We start from the raw sequence: 20,918 nt of genomic DNA, 5'->3' as shown, positions 1-20,918 counted from the left end.
AAGTACAAATACAAAAGTGGATGATCATTCAGTAAGCACTAATGAATGATCATTCAGTAAGCACTAATGAATGATCATTCAGTAAGTAAGAAGTGGAAGAATGGTGATAAGGTGGTTCGTACTTGGATGTGTTTTACCCTCAAAATGTGTGCACTTTTCTGCTTCTGTTCTGATTAGGATGGTTCAGAGAGAACCATCCTAATCAGAGGGATAAATTCAACAGTGAAAATAGGTTTGCAATTTGTAGAAACAAAATCCTCTGCATTTGTAGCATGGTAGGAATTGGAAAGTGGTTTGAACATTGGATTAATTTGATAAATTTTACTGTTAGTGATAAATAGTATTAGTATGAACATAAAATCACTTTATTTCTAATATGCAGTATATTGTGACCTTTGGCCACAAAAAAATATTATAAACAGTTATTTAAATTTGCACAACACATAAATGGGCGTGATTATAGGTTAGGTAATTATAAGTTGTAATTTACACATATATTTAAAGTTACATGTTTCGGTATTTGTTCATTTGGAAGTTTTTTTTTTTACATCCCTACGAAATTTCAGTAATTTATATGTATTGAATATTACCAAGAATAAATTAATATTTCTGGATGTCTAACGGATTGGATGTTGGTCATTTTTGTGTGTGATGTTGATGTACAAACTGATTGGAAATTGACAGTAACTGGGGACTACATGGGCACCAAAAATCCTAGCTGTATCACTGTGTTGATCAAAGGGAAGATCACAAGCTCATCAAGTCCAGGGACTGGTACCATCTCATCCCTATTGGATAAGAGACCACTGAGAAGAGCAAATCATGGGTTTCCTCAAGAGTTGGGTTCCAGGCTCATCACAACCACCAAAGATCTGAGGACTTCTGCCTTTCTCTTTCAGCACTTCTGTGTGGCAATCCAAACAGGAAATGCTTGCTGCATCTGGGGTTCCTGACTGGCATCTGAGGAGCTCAAAGAGCCCCACAACTTAATTTAAAAGTTCTTTCCACATTGCAATTCAGAATGCACACAGATTCCTTAACATTACTGTACTCTTTAATATGTGAACATGTTCCATGTACCATTTTGAAAGGTTTTGTATTATCACAATTTATGCGAGATAAGAAAGCTTAAGAATAACAATACGTTACTCTATTGCATTTGTAGTGATCCGGTTTGTTAATGGACAGATATTTTTGTAGCTTTAAGCTTAAGTTAATGTAGATATTGTATTGCATATTCATATACCGTATTCATATTTTAATACTAGACAAAATATTAATCTCTTACAACTGATATGTGTACTTTGCTTTTTTAATGTATAGTACAGTATATACTGAACTAAGATTTCTCATATTAGAATTTAGTTTGTTGGTGTAGCTGTTTCAAAACTAAAGAAAAGTGAATCATATCATATTATATTTCATATCAGGAGTTGATACCCTAATTAATGTACTTTATTGTTATTGATACTCTGATTGATGTACTTTATTGTAGTATATGATTTAAAGAAATAAAAAAACATTACACCAGTTTTTTTTATTATGATTTATTCTATATGATGTATATGATATTAGTGAAGGGCTTTTGGCCCAAGGAAGTGGAGCTGCTCTTGCCTTCCCTGCACCAAGCCTGATTACCTTCCATTCCTCACTTCCTGGATAACCTTGACACTTCTTCATGAATATAATAACTTACCTGCACTCTTGTATTTTTACTAGTCTTTTATGAATCATTAAATATGTTACAGTATATACATAATAAAAATATGCTGAAATGTAGGTAAATGCTAATTGTTTTGCAGTTTTTTTTATCTTGTGTACAGTAAATTTTACAACGAATTAAATTTAGCATTTACGAGTTCAACTTGATAATTAATGTATTTTCCAGTGTGACAGTATAATTTTGCCAATTAGTCAGCCCATTTGGTGATAATTGTGCCTCTGTTCATTGAACAACTTTGCTTCTGCATTGAAACATTGCACCCTTTTCTGTCTCTACAGACGTTTGCCAGCTTTTTATTCTATAAAGGAACTTATAGAAGTAGTGTTGGCACACCTCTGGCAAGACGGTGATGTAGTGAGTGATGATGAAAGTGTTTTTTCTTTGTTTTGGTCACCCTGCCTCAGTGGGAAATGGCCGATGTGTTAATATTGATGAATAATAAGGGTTAATTAAGGCCTGTCTTTCAGTGTACATATTACAGTATTGTTATCATTTTTAATATTCTTTTTTTGATGAATATTTTTATAACTTTTTTTAAGTGGGAGGCATGAACATTGCCTGCTGTGCCATTTGTGTTTTTGGAAATTAATAATGACTGCAGTATTTTGCATATCAAGTAAATGATTATCTGGTTGTTTATTTTCAGGTTGTTAATTTTGATCTGTTTTCTTGCTTGTTGATCAGTTTGCTTAAATAAAATAAAAGTAACATAATATAACCTAAATAGGGAGAGGAACCAGTGGGATATGGAGGCTCCCTTAGAAAAGTACAAGACTGTGCTTAGAGCTTCACCCATTAGGTTAATGACCTGACTCAAGGGTGCTTGTCCTCATTGACTGAGCTGAAGCTATTCACAATGACATGAAAATATGTCTACAAGACTGATAAATTTTTTTAAGTACATAGGTTATTTGGTGTCTCCAAGAAGGAAAATGCATTCACCAGAAGTGATCCAGGTGATCCACTGAACTGTAACATCCTCTTCCATCCTGAGTGGAGATGCTGTACCTCCTACCTTCAAGAGTCAAATTTTGCTAATCTGTTACCCTGAATCCTTTCATAGTATTACATTGCAAAATCAAATACAGTGGAACCTCAAATATCGAACTTTCTTCGGTCCAGAGGGCTGTTCGAGTGCCACTACTGAACGGATTTATTCCCATCAGGAATAATGTAAATTAGATTAGACCATTTAAGACCCTCAAAAATACACTTATAAAAGCACTTACGAAAATACACTTACATAATTGGTTGAGTTGGGAGCGGTTCGATTTTTGAGGTTCCACTGTACTATTTGTACTGTTCAAGAATTTTTTTTTTGTATAGTTGTATGGTCATGTACTCTTGGAATGTATAGATTTGTATACCCTAGTACAGTGAACCCCCAGCTTACGATATTATTTCATTCCAGAATTATGTTCAGGTGCCATTACTGAACGAATTTGTTCCCATAAGGAATATTGTGAATTAGGTTAGTCCATTTCAGACCCCCAAACATACACGTACAAACGGACTTACATAAATACACTTACATAATTGGTCGCATTGGGAGCTGATCGTAAAGCGGGGGTCCACTGTACTTATTTTATGTATTTTTTGTAAATATATAGAGGGAGGCCCCGCTTTACAACGTTTTGCTAATACAAGTTTTCAGTTATACCCATTATTCATTTATTCAGAATTATTACACTAAATATATGCACCACTCACTGTAAGCTAAGGACAAAAATATTTTAAGGTAAGTAATGCTTGTACTGTACAGTGGTACCTTGGGATACGAACAGCTTAAAACTCAAACAGTTATGTAAGTGTATTTATCTCAGTGCTTTTGTAAGTGTATTTTTGGGGGTCTGAAATGGATTAATCTAATTTACATTATTCCTTATGGGAACAAATTCATTCAGTGTCAGCACTTGAACAGCCTACTGGAACGAATTAAGTTCGTATCCTGAGGTAGCACTGTATATACATTTTTTTGGCCTAGCTGTGTTGCTCACTTAATATATGATAGTATAAACATGTTATCTGGTTTGTAAATGCATATGAAAGTGAAAAAAAGGTTAGGTTTCACTTTACAGTAGTAGTCCGGAACCTAACTTGCTGTATAAGTGGGACCTGTCTCTACTGATTTACTGTATGTGCTTACATTTTCATAAGCTTTGGTAGAGATGACCATGTTTATTTGGTAGAGATAACCATTTTTGGTTAGTCAATAGAGGTCACTGTACACCTTTTAATGGTGATAGTGCTAGTGATCACAAACAGTTTAGTTGATCAGGTAATAAAGTATTGCATCTCCACCACTCCTTGTGAGGAGTGACTCATATAGGTTTAGTGCTTCATGAAATTTGACTACAAATTATACTTTGTTCACTGCAGATAAAAAGAGGCTCCTTGAACGTAGTGTAGTGATGCTGGTTCTTTATTTTTGCTCCCTGGGATTTTTTCTGACATTTATTTTTCAAGTTAATGTAAAAAAAATCCAGTACTGTATTTAAAAAAAAAAAAATTGTATAGATAGGGTCAAATAACTGACCCTGATTTAACTTTTGAGGTTTAAATAATGTAATATTACAAGGAGGCACCATTACCCTTACGGGTTTAGCGCTTCATTGTGATTATTATACAAGGACTTTGGGTTATCCTTGGTAATTTACACTATGTATGATAATTGTATATTATGTGTACCTCTTTCTAAATAAACTTACTTAATTCTCCGGTTGTATAAGAACTTGAATTTTGTGTTAGTGTAAGAGTTATATTAGTGTAAGAAGCCCTTGTGGCTTAGTGCTTCTTTTTGATTATAATAATAATAATATTAGTGTAAGAGTTGTAGTAGTGTAAGAGTTGTATTAGTGTAAGACGTGTTAGTGTAAGACTTGTGTTAGTGTAAGACTTGTGTTAGTGTAAGACTTGTGTTAGTGTAAGACTTGTGTTAGTGTAAGACTTGCGTTAGTGTAAGACTTGTGTTAGTGTAAGACTTGTGTTAGTGTAAGACTTGTGTTAGTGTAAGACGTGTTAGTGTAAGACTTGTGTTAGTGTAAGACTTGTGTTAGTGTAAGACTTGTGTTAGTGTAAGACTTGTGTTAGTGTAAGACTTGTGTTAGTGTAAGACTTGTGTTAGTGTAAGACTTGTGTTAGTGTAAGACTTGTGTTAGTGTAAGACTTGTGTTAGTGTAAGACTTGTGTTAGTGTAAGACTTGTGTTAGTGTAAGACTTGTTAGTGTAAGACATGTTAGTGTAAGAGTTGTGTTAGTGTAAGACATGTTAGTGTAAGACGTGTTAGTGTAAGACGTGTTAGTGTAAGACTTGTGTTAGTGTAAGACTTGTGTTAGTGTAAGACATGTTAGTGTAAGACTTGTGTTAGTGTAAGACGTGTTAGTGTAAGACGTGTTAGTGTAAGACGTGTTAGTGTAAGACGTGTTAGTGTAAGACATGTTAGTGCAAGACTTGTGTTAGTGTAAGACATGTTAGTGTAAGACGTGTTAGTGTAAGACGTGTTAGTGTAAGACGTGTTAGTGTAAGACGTGTTAGTGTAAAACGTGTTAGTGTAAAACGTGTTAGTGTAAGAGTTGTGTTAGTGTAAGACTGGAGTTTACCTGAAGAGAGTTCCGGGGGTCAACGCCCCCGCGGCCCAGTCTGTGACCAGGCCCCCTGGTGGATCAGAGCCTGATCAACCAGGCTGTTACTGTTGGCTGCACGCAAACCAACGTACAAGCCACAGCCCGGCTGGTCAGGAACCGACTTTAGGTGCTTGTCCAGTGCCAGCTTGAAGACTGCCAGGGGTCTGTTGGTAATCCCCCTTATGTATGCTGGGAGGCAGTTGAACAGTCTCGGGCCCCTGACACTTATTGTATGGTCTCTTAACGTGCTAGTGACACCCCTGCTTTTCATTGGGGGGATGTTCCATCGTCTGCCAAGTCTTTTGCTTTCGTAGTGAGTGATTTTCGTGTGCAAGTTCGGTACTAGTCCCTCTAGGATTTTCCAGGTGTATATAATCATGTATCTCTCCCGCCTACATTCCAGGGAATACAGGTTCAGGAACCTCAAGCGCTCCCAGTAATTGAGGTGTTTTATCTCCGTTATGTGCGCCGTGAAGGTTCTCTGTACATTTTCTAGGTCAGCAATTTCACCTGCCTTGAAAGGTGCTGTTAGTGTGCAGCAATATTCCAGCCTAGATAGAACAAGTGACCTGAAGAGTGTCATCATGGGCTTGGCATCCCTAGTTTTGAAGGTTTTCATTATCCATCCTGTCATTTTTCTAGCAGATGCGATTGATACAATGTTATGGTCCTTGAAGGTGAGACTTGTGTTAGTGTAAAACTTGTGTTAGTGTAAGAGTTGTATTAGTGTAAGACTTGTATTTAGTAATAGTGAAAGGTTGGAGATAATACTAGAGAGGAGGACTGGTATTCAAAAGTAATTAAGTTTTATGTTTTTAAAACAGATGCGACGCCGTGTACGCCAGATATTAATGAACAGTGGATTATATATTAATCAAATACCTCTGAGAGTTAGTTTTAATAACCACCATTTTTCTTTTGTCGCAGGCAGGATATACTGTACGCGGTTGCGGCGGTAGTGGTGGTGATTGTGGTGGTGGAGGTAGTTGTGTTGGTGTAGGAGTGTGTTGGTGGTGGTGTAGGGCGAGACACATGCTGACTTGGACAATTGTGATGGTGACAGTACTTCTGCTGCCAACACCAATGGTCCTCGCTGATACCGGTGAGTACCCAATACTTTTTTTGCACCATATGTTCTACAAACTGTCATTACAGGTTATGAAGGATGAATACACTTGCCTACACAAAACGATCTATTTAGTAAACATCATTCCAAAGATATAACCAGAACAGCGCGTAAATAGCTGTCAGGAATTTCAAGGAATCCTTTAGGACTCTCTACACAATGTAAGGATCAGTTTAACATATGAAACAACTTGGAGGCGTGTACAGAAACTTGAGAAGGTGCAAAGCTTTGCAGTCATAGTGGTCCCAGAGGTAAGGAGAGTTCATTATGAACAAACTAAACGAATTGACTCCAGATAGTAATGTGATTATAAACAACTGACGGAGAGAAAGCAGGATTCGAATTGCAGCATGGCTATGCTAGTCTTAAATTACGAAGTCAGTGCTCTCCCCTTTATGCCGGTCGAGGGAGATTAGCATAGGACACCACTTTAGCTTCTCTTTAAGGTAGGTGCCTTGATACCACTGAGGGAGGGCTCTTGATTCAAAGAATTTTATTTATCCTTTTGAACCTGATTGCTTCCCATTTCCCCAGGCGCTATATGACTGCTATGGGCTTAGCACTTCCTCCCATGAATGTAATAACACTGTGATCACATATATGGAAGGTTTTATGGACGAATCCCACACCAAAATGACCTTGGCGAGATCTAATTCAAATCCCTTAAAAACCTTTGTCATTGATTTGTGAAATTATAATGAAGTGATTATAAACAAACAGGAAATGAACAGGATTCGACCTGAGTGATAAGGACAGATTTGAATGCAAAGATCAAATCGAGAGAACATTGACGAGTCGGGATGTTTGGCAGTACTTTTTCAGTCTCGTGCTAGTAAGTAGTAGTGAAGTAGTGGAGGCAGATACACGTAGTTTTAAGAGTAGATGTGATAGGGCTCAGTAGAAAAAAAAAAACAGTGCCTGTTTATGGACTTTTAGAGGCGGAGTCAGGAGCCATTAGACAAAAACTGCCAACACAAATTGGTGAGTACACACACACACACACACACACACACACACACACACACACACACACACACACACACACACACACACACACACACACACACACACACACACACACACAAACTGATTAAATTTAGAGATTAACGTGACTGTCAATTGTAAACTAGCTGTGTATAAAGATTTATTGGGACATTTTAGGCGTAAGAGAGAAATAAGGCATGGTTGTGGCACCGCTTGTGTCAGTGCTGGATTTATGGTGTAACACAATTGACTTAAGAAATCGTAATGACACGATTGCAAATAAACCATACCCCCGGCCGGGATTGAACCCGCGGTCATAGAGTCTCAAAACTCCAGCCCGTCGCGCTAGCCACTAGACCAGCTAGCCACAATAAGATTCATCCAACTAGGTATATTTCTACACCATAGGAAAGTTAGCACAGGCACCTCTGTGACCACAAATGCAAGTTTTTACAGACGAATCTCCAGCTAGCGTGGCCGTGACGAACTCTAGCTCAAGTCCCTTCACTGCCGTCAACATGACTTAAGAAATCGTAATGACACGATTGCAAATAAACCATACCCCCGGCCGGGATTGAACCCGCGGTCATAGAGTCTCAAAACTCCAGCCCGTCGCGCTAGCCACTAGACCAGCTAGCCACAATAAGATTCATCCAACTAGGTATATTTCTACACCATAGGAAAGTTAGCACAGGCACCTCTGTGACCACAAATGCAAGTTTTTACAGACGAATCTCCAGCTAGCGTGGCCGTGACGAACTCTAGCTCAAGTCCCTTCACTGCCGTCAACATGACTTAAGAAATCGTAATGACACGATTGCAAATAAAGCCACGCTAGCTGGAGATTCGTCTGTAAAAACTTGCATTTGTGGTCACAGAGGTGCCTGTGCTAACTTTCCTATGGTGTAGAAATATACCTAGTTGGATGAATCTTATTGTGGCTAGCTGGTCTAGTGGCTAGCGCGACGGGCTGGAGTTTTGAGACTCTATGACCGCGGGTTCAATCCCGGCCGGGGGTATGGTTTATTTGCAATCGTGTCATTACGATTTCTTAAGTCATGTTGACGGCAGTGAAGGGACTTGAGCTAGAGTTCGTCACGGCCACGCTAGCTGGAGATTCGTCTGTAAAAACTTGCATTTGTGGTCACAGAGGTGCCTGTGCTAACTTTCCTATGGTGTAGAAATATACCTAGTTGGATGAATCTTATTGTGGCTAGCTGGTCTAGTGGCTAGCGCGACGGGCTGGAGTTTTGAGACTCTATGACCGCGGGTTCAATCCCGGCCGGGGGTATGGTTTATTTGCAATCGTGTCATTACGATTTCTTAAGTCATGTTGACGGCAGTGAAGGGACTTGAGCTAGAGTTCGTCACGGCCACGCTAGCTGGAGATTCGTCTGTAAAAACTTGCATTTGTGGTCACAGAGGTGCCTGTGCTAACTTTCCTATGGTGTAGAAATATACCTAGTTGGATGAATCTTATTGTGGCTAGCTGGTCTAGTGGCTAGCGCGACGGGCTGGAGTTTTGAGACTCTATGACCGCGGGTTCAATCCCGGCCGGGGGTATGGTAATACAATTGGTCGTAAACATTTGGCACTCGTAGATTTATGCTCGAAAATGTTTTCATATATATATATATATATATATATATATATATATATATATATATATATATATATATATATATATATAGTTATGTAAACAAAAGTTTGGTAAACTGGCCAGTAGCTTGTTATATTGTTTTTACGTCGGGTAAAAACCTGACAAGATCTTTACTATAGTACGAGCCGTTCAGAAGTACCTGCATAACGGTGGTGTGTCAGACACATGCTAGCCTATGGCCATGTGGTCGGCTACAGCAGCACTGACCACTGGGTAGTCGGTAGCAGAGATTAACCAACATAGGATGCATATTAGCATTGTGTTGCTTGCATTATTCCAAATGTTGGTTACCCTTGGTCTGTTGGTGAGCACATCTGACTTTGTCAGGCTCTTCAACTTTCCCTTGACTGCCTTTCTTGGATTTAGGAGGGGGAAGGTGTCTGGATGCCTTGATGATAGTGATCTTCATTTGAGGAATTGGAGTTATCCTTTCCTTCCTCGGATGAAACCGGATTACCTGCTTCATGATCTCGACGGGTTTAGCTCGCTTACTGTGAATATATCATTGCAGCCCTGGATGTGGTGGTGAGGTCACCACGTACTTGATGATGCACCACCATCATCAGAAACAAGTGATATCTTAATATGCAGTTTAACCTCTTTCATGACGAACGCGCTCTGTAACTCCCCTGGTTACTGGATCCTATATGAGGAATGACCCTTATGGGTTTAGCGCTTGGTTATATGAGTCGTCATATGATCCTGGCGGAGTACCAAGGCAGCGTCAACACCCACCCAGTGTCTCCACTATTACACAGGATCTTGTGTACGGCTTCAGAGGTAAGGAAAAAGTCGACTCCAGCGCACATCGATCTAGCTATGACTTGAGATTTTTAATGTGAATATTGTCTGCCATATTGGACATCAAGCTGCGCTGACAACCAAGCACATTTGCCTTGTACTATGTAATGTAGGATTTTCTCATCTTTCTAAGCCTCCACGATAGTTACCACTTATTGCACCGCTGGATATAATTATCGACAAGGTAAGTTGAATGAAACATTGTATAAGTTATCCAAGAATGTTAGAAGACCGCAACAATGTTGTTGCAGCGGGAGAGACGCACTGTCAGGAATGAAGAATTGAGACACTTATGCAACACATGGGAATCTTTATTGAAGAAACGTTTCGCCACACAGTGGCTTCATCAGTCCAATACAAAGTAGAAGTGGGTAAGGAGAGTAGAAGTTTGAGGTAATCAGTCCCTCAACCTGGATTCGATGTGTTCAGTCCATCACTCTTGTAGGAAGTGCAGCATAGGGTTAGGTTAGGTAAGGTTCGTCAGGAAACAGGACAAATGTTTCCTGACGCGGGTCTTAGTCAGATGATGACCCGCCTTTGGAGCTTTTGGTCATCTGACCGAGGCCTTCCGCTGGCTTACCGGTCCACCCCTTTAAAAATTATGGTCATTTATAACCATTAATCCCCCTGCAGCATAGGGCCAGAGAGGTGGCTTATATACTGCGGTGAGATGACTTGAAGCAGGAGGAGGCGGGATCACAGTGGGACCTGCCACTAGTGTAAGTAGGTCGTCGTCCAAAGGTTGGGCATGTGTTTAAGTCTTTGTACCAAGATCCCATGATGTTGCAGTGTCTGACAGATGTGATGAATGGTTTTGAAAACCGACAAGTTGAAGAATTGAGACATGCAACACATGGGAATGTTTATTGAAGAAACGTTTCGCCACACAGTGGCTTCATCAGTCCAATAAGCCACCTCTCTGGCCCTATGCTGCACTTCCTACAAGAGTGATGGACTGAACACATCGAATCCAGGTTGAGGGACTGATTACCTCAAACTTCTCCTCTCCTTACCCACTTCTATACACAAATAACCCGCACATAAAAGACAGAAGCTTACGACGACGTTTCGGTCCGACTTGGACCATTGACAAAGTCACACTGAGTGTGACTTTGTCAATGGTCCAAGTCGGACCGAAACGTCGTCGTAAGCTTCTGTCTTTTATGTGCGGGTTATTTGTGTATCGTTCCAGTCACGGTATTGTGCCTTTTTGTTATTTACCCACTTCTACTTTGTATTGGACTGATGAAGCCACTGTGTGGCGAAACGTTTCTTCAATAAAGATTCCCATGTGTTGCATAAGTGTCTCAATTCTTCAACTTGTCGGTTTTCAAAACCATTCATCACAACTGTCAGGAATGTTAATATTTACAATTATATTTTGTCAGAAAATTAGTTTAATAACTCTGAGAATAACTATCATGTTAAATCGCTGTTGACGTTTACGGGTTTAGCACTTATTATGATTGTAATAATTTAAATGGTATAAATACATTTTGATAGAATCTTTGTAATTATTATTTGTAAGGGTTTAGCGCTTAGTTTTGATTATAATCTTTACAAGTACAGTATTTCTGAATCTTATAATGCACTAAAAAATATAGAAGACCTGGTACCAATGCGTTACTACATAAATCTAGTGGGGCATAAATAAACATTATTATTTCATTAAAATGGTATAAAATACCGACAGATTGTTAGGTAAGACACATATGCAACAGTTAGGTATCTTTATTTCGAAACGTTTCGCCTACACAGTAGGCTTCTTCAGTCGAGTACAGAAAAGTTGATAGAAGCAGAAGATACTTGAAGACGATGTAATCAGTCCATCACCCTTAAAGTTTTGAGGTGGTCAGTCCCTCAGTCTGGAGAAGAGCATTGTTCCGTTGTCTGAAACAATATGAAGTTGAAGTGACAGAATGGGGCCTTATATAGTGCCAGGAGGTGAGACGTAGGTTGCTATGGGAGGGCAGGTCCCTCCCTCTTCAAGTATCTTCTGCTTCTATCAACTTTTCTGTACTCGACTGAAGAAGCCTACTGTGTAGGCGAAACGTTTCGAAATAAAGATACCTAACTGTTGCATATGTGTCTTACCTAACACATTATTATTTCAGAAAAACGCTAAAAATGCATGAAAAGCAGAGGTGCCACGAGTACACTAAGAGAACACTTATAATAAGTGTCAGGGCCCCGAGACTGTTCAACTGTCTTCCAGCGTACAAAAGGGGAATTACCAATAGCTCATTGTGGAGACCAAAACGTCGTCAATAAAGCATAAAATGTAACTGCATTTGTCACTGCATTTTAGGTCCCAACTCTGGGACTGGGAACACGACGGGTCCCAACTCTGGGACTGGGAACTTTACAGGTCCCAACTCTGGGACTAGGACCTTTACAGGTCCCAACTCTGGGACTGGGAACTTTACGGGTCCTAACTCTGGGACTGGGAACTCTACGGGTCCTAACTCTGGGACTGGGAACTCTACGGGTCCTAACTCTGGGACTGGGAACTTTACGGGTTCTAACTCTGGGACTGGGAACTTTACGGGTCCTAACTCTGGGACTGGGAACTCTACGGGTCCTAACTCTGGGACTGGGAACTCTACGGGTCCTAACTCTGGGACTGGGAACTCTACGGGTCCCAACTTTGGGACTGGAAACACGACGGGTCCCAACTTTGGAACGGGACACGACGGGTCCCAACTTTGGAACTGGGAACACGACGGGTCCCAACTTTGGAGCTGGGAACACGACGGGTCCCAACTTTGGGACTGGGAACACGACGGGTCCCAACTTTGGAACGGGACACGACGGGTCCCAACTTTGGAACTGGGAACACGACGGGTCCCAACTTTGGGACTGGGAACACGACGGGTCCCAACTTTGGAACGGGACACGACGGGTCCCAACTTTGGGACTGGGAACACGACTGGTCCCAACTTCAGGTTTGTTGAGGAGATAGTTGAAGCCTGGCTCTCTCTTCCAGGGTCCCAACTATGGGACTGCGAACTAGGGAGTCACTTCAAGCGTGTCTCCCTATTGTTAGGTCCCAACTTTGGAACGGGTGTGGCAGAGGGAGGTAGTGGGTAGATGGGTCCTTGATCTTTGTAGTAGGCAGGAGAGGTCCTTGATTTTTGTGTGGTAATGATAGGCGGGGATGATCCTTGATTATGGTGTGATAGGCAGATGTCCTTGATGCAATGGGAGGCAGGGATAATCCTTGATCTTGGTGTGGTAGGCAGGAAAGATCTTTGATATTGGTGTAGTGGGAGGCAGGAGAGGTTCTTGATCTTAGCGTGGTAGTGATAGGCGGGGATGGTACTTGATGGTTTGGTAGGGAGATGTCCTTGATTTTGGCGTGGAAGTGATAGGCTGGGATGCTCCTTGATCATAGTGCGGTAGGCAGATGTCCTTGATATTAATGTAATGGGAGGCAGGGGTGGTCCTTGGTGTGGTAGTGATAGGTAGGAGAGGACCTTGATCTTGGTGTGGTAGTGGTAGGTAGAAGTCCTTGATCGGTGTGGTAGTGGGAAGCAGGGATGGTCCTTGATCTTGGTGTGGCAGACAGGAATGGGCCTTGATCATGGTGTAGTGGGAGACGGATGATCCTTGATCTTGGTGTGGTAGAGACGGGGATGGTCCTTGATCATGGTGTGGTAGTGAGAGACGGATGGTCCTTGATCTTGGTGTGGTAGAGACAGGGATGGTCCTTGATCATGGTGTGGTAGTGAGATGGATGATCCTTGATCTTGGTGTGGTAGAGACAGGGGTGATCCTTGATCTTGGTGTGGTAGAGACGGGGATGGTCCTTGATCATGGTGTGGTAGTGAGAGACGGATGGTCCTTGATCTTGGTGTGGTAGACAGGGATGGTCCTTGATCTTGATGTGTCCACAGCCTGAGGCACCACCCTTGTCTTCTCTACCAGACCAGTAATCTAGATTGCTGTTAATCTTCCTGGAGACCCTCTCTGTTGGATCAGACAGCGGCGGCTGCGGCTGTTACCACTGCTGTTGCTGTTGCTGATGATGATGTCACTGATGTTGTTATTGCTGCTGTTGCTACTGATGTCACTGCTATTGCTGCTGCTCCTGATTTTGCCACTGCTGCTGCTGCTGTTACTGCTGTTGCCATTGCTGATGTTGCTGCTCCTGCTACTGATGTTGCCACTGCTGCTACCACTACTGTTACTGTTGCTGCCGCTGTCTTTGTACTTCCTCTTCTGCTGAGGTTAATACTGCTTATCAGGCTGCTGCTGCCGCTGATAACGCAGCTGTCGCTGATGCTGCTGGTACAGTTGGTGATGCTGCTGGTACAGCTGGTGATGCTGCTGGTATAGTTGGTGGTGTTGCTGGTACAGAGTCTGCTGCTGAGGTCAGCTGTGCTCTCGCTTCCCCAGATATCTTCTAACTCACTCCATTCCACTTTCTCTGTTATCTCTATCTATTTATCTGCCTCTCATTTCCTTTCTGCAAGTTTTACCTTTATAGTTTCTCTCTCGCCCTCCTTTACTCTCCCTTTCCTTTATTTCATCCTCAATAAACTGTGCTCCTTCTTTGAATCACCTTTCTCCGCAATGCTCCCTCCTATCTCTTCCTCTCCTAGCCTTTCCCCTCCATTTCCTCTCTTATTTTTTCCCTTTCTCCTCCCCTATATACGTGTTTTATTTACCTCTCCCTTCGTGCCTTTGGCCTGGCCTGGCTGGCTGTTGTTGTGCCCAGGTTCTCGTCTCAATTACCATTCACTTGTTCTCTCGTTGACTTGCCAGTTTTCAGGTCCCCTCCTGCGCTGATTAGGTTTCCTTTTCAATTTTGACTTCCAGGCTCGCCATGATGAAGGACCATATTGCGTTTTCCTCAGGCCAGCAGCAGTGCTGGACCATATTGAATTTTTAGTTTTGACTTTCAGGTCAACTGTAATAATGGTCCGTGTTGTATTTTCGATTTTCATATTGAGGCCTGTCAAAATAATTGTCCATATTGTATTTTCATTTGGGATTTTCAGGCAAGCGATGTTGGTCCTGTTGTATTTATCCTTAGTTTCTTTTATGCTTCTCGTTCCTGTGCAGCGCTTAAGACTCGTTCAAGTTTAGTGCACGTTGTTCATCTCGTGTTGTGTTCAGTGTTGTTGGAAGCTTGTGTTGCTGCTGCTGGGAATAACTGTAGCTTGGAATATCACCCCCACGACCCTGTTTGATCTAACTCACGAAATCGTAATGACACGACGACTTTGAGGGGACTTGAGCTAGAGTTCGTCACGGCCACGCTAGCTGGAGATTCATCTGTAAAAACTTGCATTTGTGGTTATAGTGGTGCCTATGATATCCTTCCTATGGTATAGAAATATACCAAGTTAGATGAATCTTAGTGTGGCTAGCTGGCCCAGTGGCTAACGCGTCGGTCTGGAGTTTTGAGACACTCTGATCGCGGGTTCTAACCCCACCCGTGGTATGGTCTGTTTGATCTACATTCTTTGTTTTCGTAGGTGTGATGGTGTTTACCTCTGTTCTTGGTTATCAGTGTTATCATGACAAAGGTTTCACAACTGATCCTCGAGATGACGACAAACGCTTATACAAGGTTTCGCTTCGTAATTGTCAAGTTATGGTTTTGACCGAATCGTCGTCTAAATATTTTCATTTTTGTTTGGGGTGATTGTGTTAGTCACAGTATTTGTGGTTTAAATCGTTCCAGTTGCGACATTGTGGGTTAGTTTTAATTTGTCCAGAGTAACAAAAATATCATGTGGTATATTGCGACCTTCAAACGATATGTTACTGAGATCCTTCTCTCTCTCTCTCTCTCTCTCTCTCTCTCTCTCTCTCTCTCTCTCTCTGTTTTTTGCTGTCAGTGTGTCTTAACATAGATGGTATATATAATACAGTAAGAGTGCAGGATGTACTATTCTTCACTCGCTGTCGTGAACCAGAGTATTGTAACATTGCTACGTATTATTGTTGTTATTGATGTGTTTAGTGTGACATTAAACACTGAGAGACTATACATCACAGCCTAGTTGATCACACAGTCACTAGGGAAATCTAGCTTTTATACACTCCACCTGATTGATATTTATTTTATTCGGCCACCAACGTTAATATACCTTTGTTTTAGTTCTACCAGGGAGGTACCTTGATGCTATTAAGGGCTCTTGATCCACGGAGTTAAAACTACTCTTCCATTAAGCAGTTCAATTTTATTTTTCATTATGTATAAATTTCGTAATTCGTAAATTATATTTCATATATGACTTTTTTTTCAAACTTTACTCAAATTTTGTAAAAAAAATCAAACTTTATTGCTTCCCATTCCCCAGGTTTTCTGCAATTTTTTTTTATTTTTTTTTCAGTTGCATATTATAAGGTTTCGGAATGCCTAGTTCAACTTTACTGAATATTTCCTGGGTATATTTTATTTCCTGACTCTAGTGGGCTTAGGCGCTTAGTTATGATTTTAATAATTATTTCCTCGCTTCTCTTTTATTTCTGGTGATAAACAGTTCAATAAAGTCTATATTATCAATAAAGATTTTACCGCAGTCAGTGTTTAGTTTACCACTTGTAGACGTTACTCCTTTCCTCAGTATATTTTTCCTCTCTACATTTGTTTAGAGATTGTATTGTGAGGAGACGGGACGCTGCTGCCGCACACTGCTTGACAACCTTAGCCAACTTTTAATGAAAGGCTTTCGATGTCACCCGGATGGCATTCCCAATGTTGCCGCTGAGAGTCCCGTGTTCGCTAATGTTGCCTCTCTCACACTCCTCTACCTCTCTTCCCCTGCTCTTCTTACTCTTCTGTCTCAGCCACCGTTACTCCTGTTTATACTATTACTCTGCCTCAGCCATCGTTACTCCTGTTTATACTGCTCCTCTTACTCTTCTGCCTCAGCCACCGTTACTCCTGTTTATACAACTACTGTCCTCTTACTCTTCTGCCTCATCCACCGTTACTCCTGTTTATACTACTATTACTCTGCCTCAGCCATCGTTACTCCTGTTTATACTGCTCCTCCTACTGCTTCTGAATCGGCTGTTGCTGCTTCGCCTGCTTTTGCTGCACCTGTTTTGGCTGCTACACTGCTGCTTCTGCGCCTATTGCTGTTGGTCCATCTGCTACATCCGCTCCTCTTTCCCCGGCTTCTCTTCTATTTCTCTGCCACCTGCTCCGCCACACCTCTCTTCTGGCCTGAGTGGCTACCGATACCTGAGCCTTCGGCCTCTGATTGGCTCTTCGTAGGTGACAGAATTCTGCAGGAGAAATGTAATTGGTCACCATTGAACTCTTGTTCTGAATGGTTTCTTTAAAGACACCGTTGATGGGATTGAATTGGCTTCTTTTTGACGAGAGAAAGATATGATATGTGATCATGAATTAGTTCCATGCTGGATACTACAGCCACCTGATTGTACGTGAATGGTATACAGTACCGCACCTGATTGTACGTGAATGGTATACAGTACCGCACCTGATTGTACGTGAATGGTATACAGTACCGCACCTGATTGTACGTGAATGGTATACAGTACCGCACCTGATTGTACGTGAATGGTATACAGTACCGCACCTGATTGTACGTGAATGGTATACAGTACCGCACCTGATTGTACGTGAATGGTATACAGTCCCGACAAGATGACAATTAGACACATGTGCAACATCTGGTTATCATTATTGTAGACGTTTCGCCCTCCAGTGGCTTTATCAATACAAACTCATGGATATAATTGGAAGACAGTAGAAGTATATACAAAAGATGAGGTAATCAGTCCCTCAGCCTTGGACAGATGATGTCTGTATTTCGTGGTGGCATTACATCACGCAGGATGAGTGTCGTGCATGATGTATTGAAATGTTGGTGAATGAGGCACGTGCAACACCTGGGTATGTTTGAGACGTTTCGCCCACCAGGGACTGCATGACCCTTGTGTGGTTTAGCACTAAGTTTTGTTTTTAATAATGCGTCCACCAGGGACTTTCTTTTGTCTCACAATATTTTATCACGTGTAATAATAATAGCATCTGTATGCTATTATTATTATATATATATATATATATATATATATATATATATATATATATATATATATATATATATATATATATATATATATATATATATATATATATATATAAAAAAGCTGGAGTTAATACAGAGACATAGGTAAGGAGACATATCACAAAACCAGAATATATATAGTTCCTTGATAATGCGAGAAGTCACGAAAGCGCTTGGAATTTCGCTATTTTTTCACAGTGGTTGTTCTGCATATTGTGATATCACCTGTTTACTGTGATCTTCTTGCATCAGAAAACCAGAAGTAGATGTAGCAGTTGGTACATCGTACGGGCGAGGATAGCACGTTGAGATACAACTGTTAAGGGGCGGTGGTGGTGGTGGTCAAACTTGACGTGTGTTGACACAGTAATAACATTGGTCACGTAAGCATGGGCGAGGCTTGTTAGTGGAGAGGTAATTTATTTGATGGCTGTGGATTGCCATTTTAAGATTAATCGATCCTGAACGTCAGTGTTGAAACTCCCAGTCTTTGTAGTGTTGTGTCCCATTTAACAACAATAGATGAAACCAAGTATGTGTGTTTCTGGAGCTCCTTTGTGATAATTTTGGCTCCGATCTAATTCGTAATGTATACATGATGGAAGGAGAAGGCTGCTGGGGCTCTGGGGTGGATAAGCACAGGAGGAGGAGATGGTTACTGGGGCTCTGGGGTGGAGAGAATCAGAAGAGGACGAGGTGATGGTTGCTGGGGTGGAGAGAATCAGAAGAGGAGGAGGAGGAGGTGATGGTTGCTGGGGTGGAGAGAATCAGAAGAGGAGGAGGAGGAGGAGGAGGTGATGGTTGCTGGGGTGGAGAGAATCAGAAGAGGATGAGGAGGAGGTGATGGTTGCTGGGGTGGAGAGAATCAGAAGAGGAGGAGGAGGAGGTGATGGTTGCTGGGGTGGAGAGAATCAGAAGAGGAGGAGGAGGAGGTGATGGTTGCTGGGGTGGAGAGAATCAGAAGAGGAGGAGGAGGAGGTGATGGTTGCTGGGGTGGAGAGAATCAGAAGAGGAGGAGGAGGAGGTGATGGTTGCTGGGGTGGAGAGAATCAGAAGAGGAGGAGGAGGAGGTGATGGTTGCTGGGGTGGAGAGAATCAGAAGAGGAGGAGGAGGAGGAGGAGGAAGTGATGGTTGCTGGGGTGGAGAGAATCAGAAGAGGAGGAGGAGGAGGTGATGGTTGCTGGGGTGGAGAGAATCAGAAGAGGAGGAGGAGGAGGTGATGGTTGCTGGGGTGGAGAGAATCAGAAGAGGAGGAGGAGGAGGTGATGGTTGCTGGGGTGGAGAGAATCAGAAGAGGAGGAGGAGGAGGTGATGGTTGCTGGGGTGGAGAGAATCAGAAGAGGAGGAGGAGGAGGAGGAAGTGATGGTTGCTGGGGTGGAGAGAATCAGAAGAGGATGAGGAGGTGATGGATGCTGGGGTGGAGAGAATCAGAAGAGGAGGAGGAGGAGGAGGAGGAGGTGATGGTTGCTGGGGTGGAGAGAATCAGAAGAGGAGGAGGAGGCGATGGTTGCTGGGGTGGAGAGAATCAGAAGAGGAGGAGGAGGCGATGGTTGCTGGGGTGGAGAGAATCAGAAGAGGATGAGGAGGAGGTGATGGATGCTGGGGTGGAGAGAATCAGAAGAGGAGGAGGAGGCGATGGTTGCTGGGGTGGAGAGAATCAGAAGAGGAGGACGAGGAGGAGGCGATGGTTGCTGGGGTGGAGAGAATCAGAAGAGGAGGAGGAGGAGGAGGAGGAGGAGGAGGCGATGGTTGCTGGGGTGGAGAGAATCAGAAGAGGAGGAGAAGGAGGTGATGGTTGCTGGGGTGGAGAGAATCAGAAGAGGAGGAGGAGGAGGAGGAGGTGATGGTTGCTGGGGTGGAGAGAATCAGAAGAGGAGGAGGAGGTGATGGATGCTGGGGTGGAGAGAATCAGAAGAGGAGGAGGAGGTGATGGATGCTGGGGTGGAGAGAATCAGAAGAGGAGGAGGAGGTGATGGATGCTGGGGTGGAGAGAATCAGAAGAGGAGGAGAAGGAGGAGGAGGTGATGGTTGCTGGGGTGGAGAGAATCAGAAGAGGATGAGGAGGTGATGGATGCTGGGGTGGAGAGAATCAGAAGAGGAGGAGGAGGCGATGGTTGCTGGGGTGGAGAGAATCAGAAGAGGAGGACGAGGAGGAGGCGATGGTTGCTGGGGTGGAGAGAATCAGAAGAGGAGGACGAGGAGGAGGAGGCGATGGTTGCTGGGGTGGAGAGAATCAGAAGAGGAGGAGGAGGAGGAGGAGGCGATGGTTGCTGGGGTGGAGAGAATCAGAAGAGGAGGAGAAGGAGGTGATGGTTGCTGGGGTGGAGAGAATCAGAAGAGGAGGAGGAGGAGGTGATGGTTGCTGGGGTGGAGAGAATCAGAAGAGGAGGAGGAGGAGGTGATGGTTGCTGGGGTGGAGAGAATCAGAAGAGGAGGAGAAGGAGGTGATGGTTGCTGGGGTGGAGAGAATCAGAAGAGGAGGAGGAGGAGGTGATGGTTGCTGGGGTGGAGAGAATCAGAAGAGGAGGAGAAGGAGGTGATGGTTGCTGGGGTGGAGAGAATCAGAAGAGGAGGAGGAGGAGGTGATGGTTGCTGGGGTGGAGAGAATCAGAAGAGGAGGAGGAGGAGGTGATGGTTGCTGGGGCTCTGGGGTGGAGAGAATCAGAAGAAGAGGAGGAGGAGGAGGAGGTGATGGTTGCTGGGGCTCTGGGGTGGAGAGAATCAGAAGAAGAGGAGGAGGAGGAGGAGGAGGTGATGGTTGCTGGGGTGGAGAGAATCAGAAGAGGAGGAGAAGGAGGAGGAGGTGATGGTTGCTGGGGCTCTGGGGTGGAGAGAATCAGAAGAAGAGGAGGAGGAGGAGGAGGGGATGGTTGCTGGGGCTCTGGGGTGGAGAGAATCAGAAGAGGAGGAGGGAGAGTAGTAGTGGTGGCGGCTGGGGCTGT

The 20,918-nt window shown here is 42.9% G+C and overlaps 1 long non-coding RNA gene across 1 annotated transcript in view; it reads left to right on the top strand.

Moving 5' to 3' along the window:
• Nucleotides 1-20,918, top strand: part of LOC138855147 (uncharacterized) — a 116,734-nt gene that overhangs the window by 8,593 nt on the left and 87,223 nt on the right. Inside the window, exon 2 of the long non-coding RNA XR_011394302.1 lies at nt 6,274-6,448. This is a non-coding gene — a long non-coding RNA (uncharacterized lncRNA). The remainder of the gene's footprint in view (nt 1-6,273; nt 6,449-20,918) is intronic.

The sequence above is a fragment of the Cherax quadricarinatus genome, chromosome 83 (assembly GCF_038502225.1).
Source record: "Cherax quadricarinatus isolate ZL_2023a chromosome 83, ASM3850222v1, whole genome shotgun sequence".
Lineage (NCBI taxonomy): Eukaryota > Metazoa > Arthropoda > Malacostraca > Decapoda > Parastacidae > Cherax > Cherax quadricarinatus.
The sequence above is the reverse complement of the archived record's forward strand: the minus strand, read 5'-3'. Positions and strand labels throughout refer to the sequence as shown.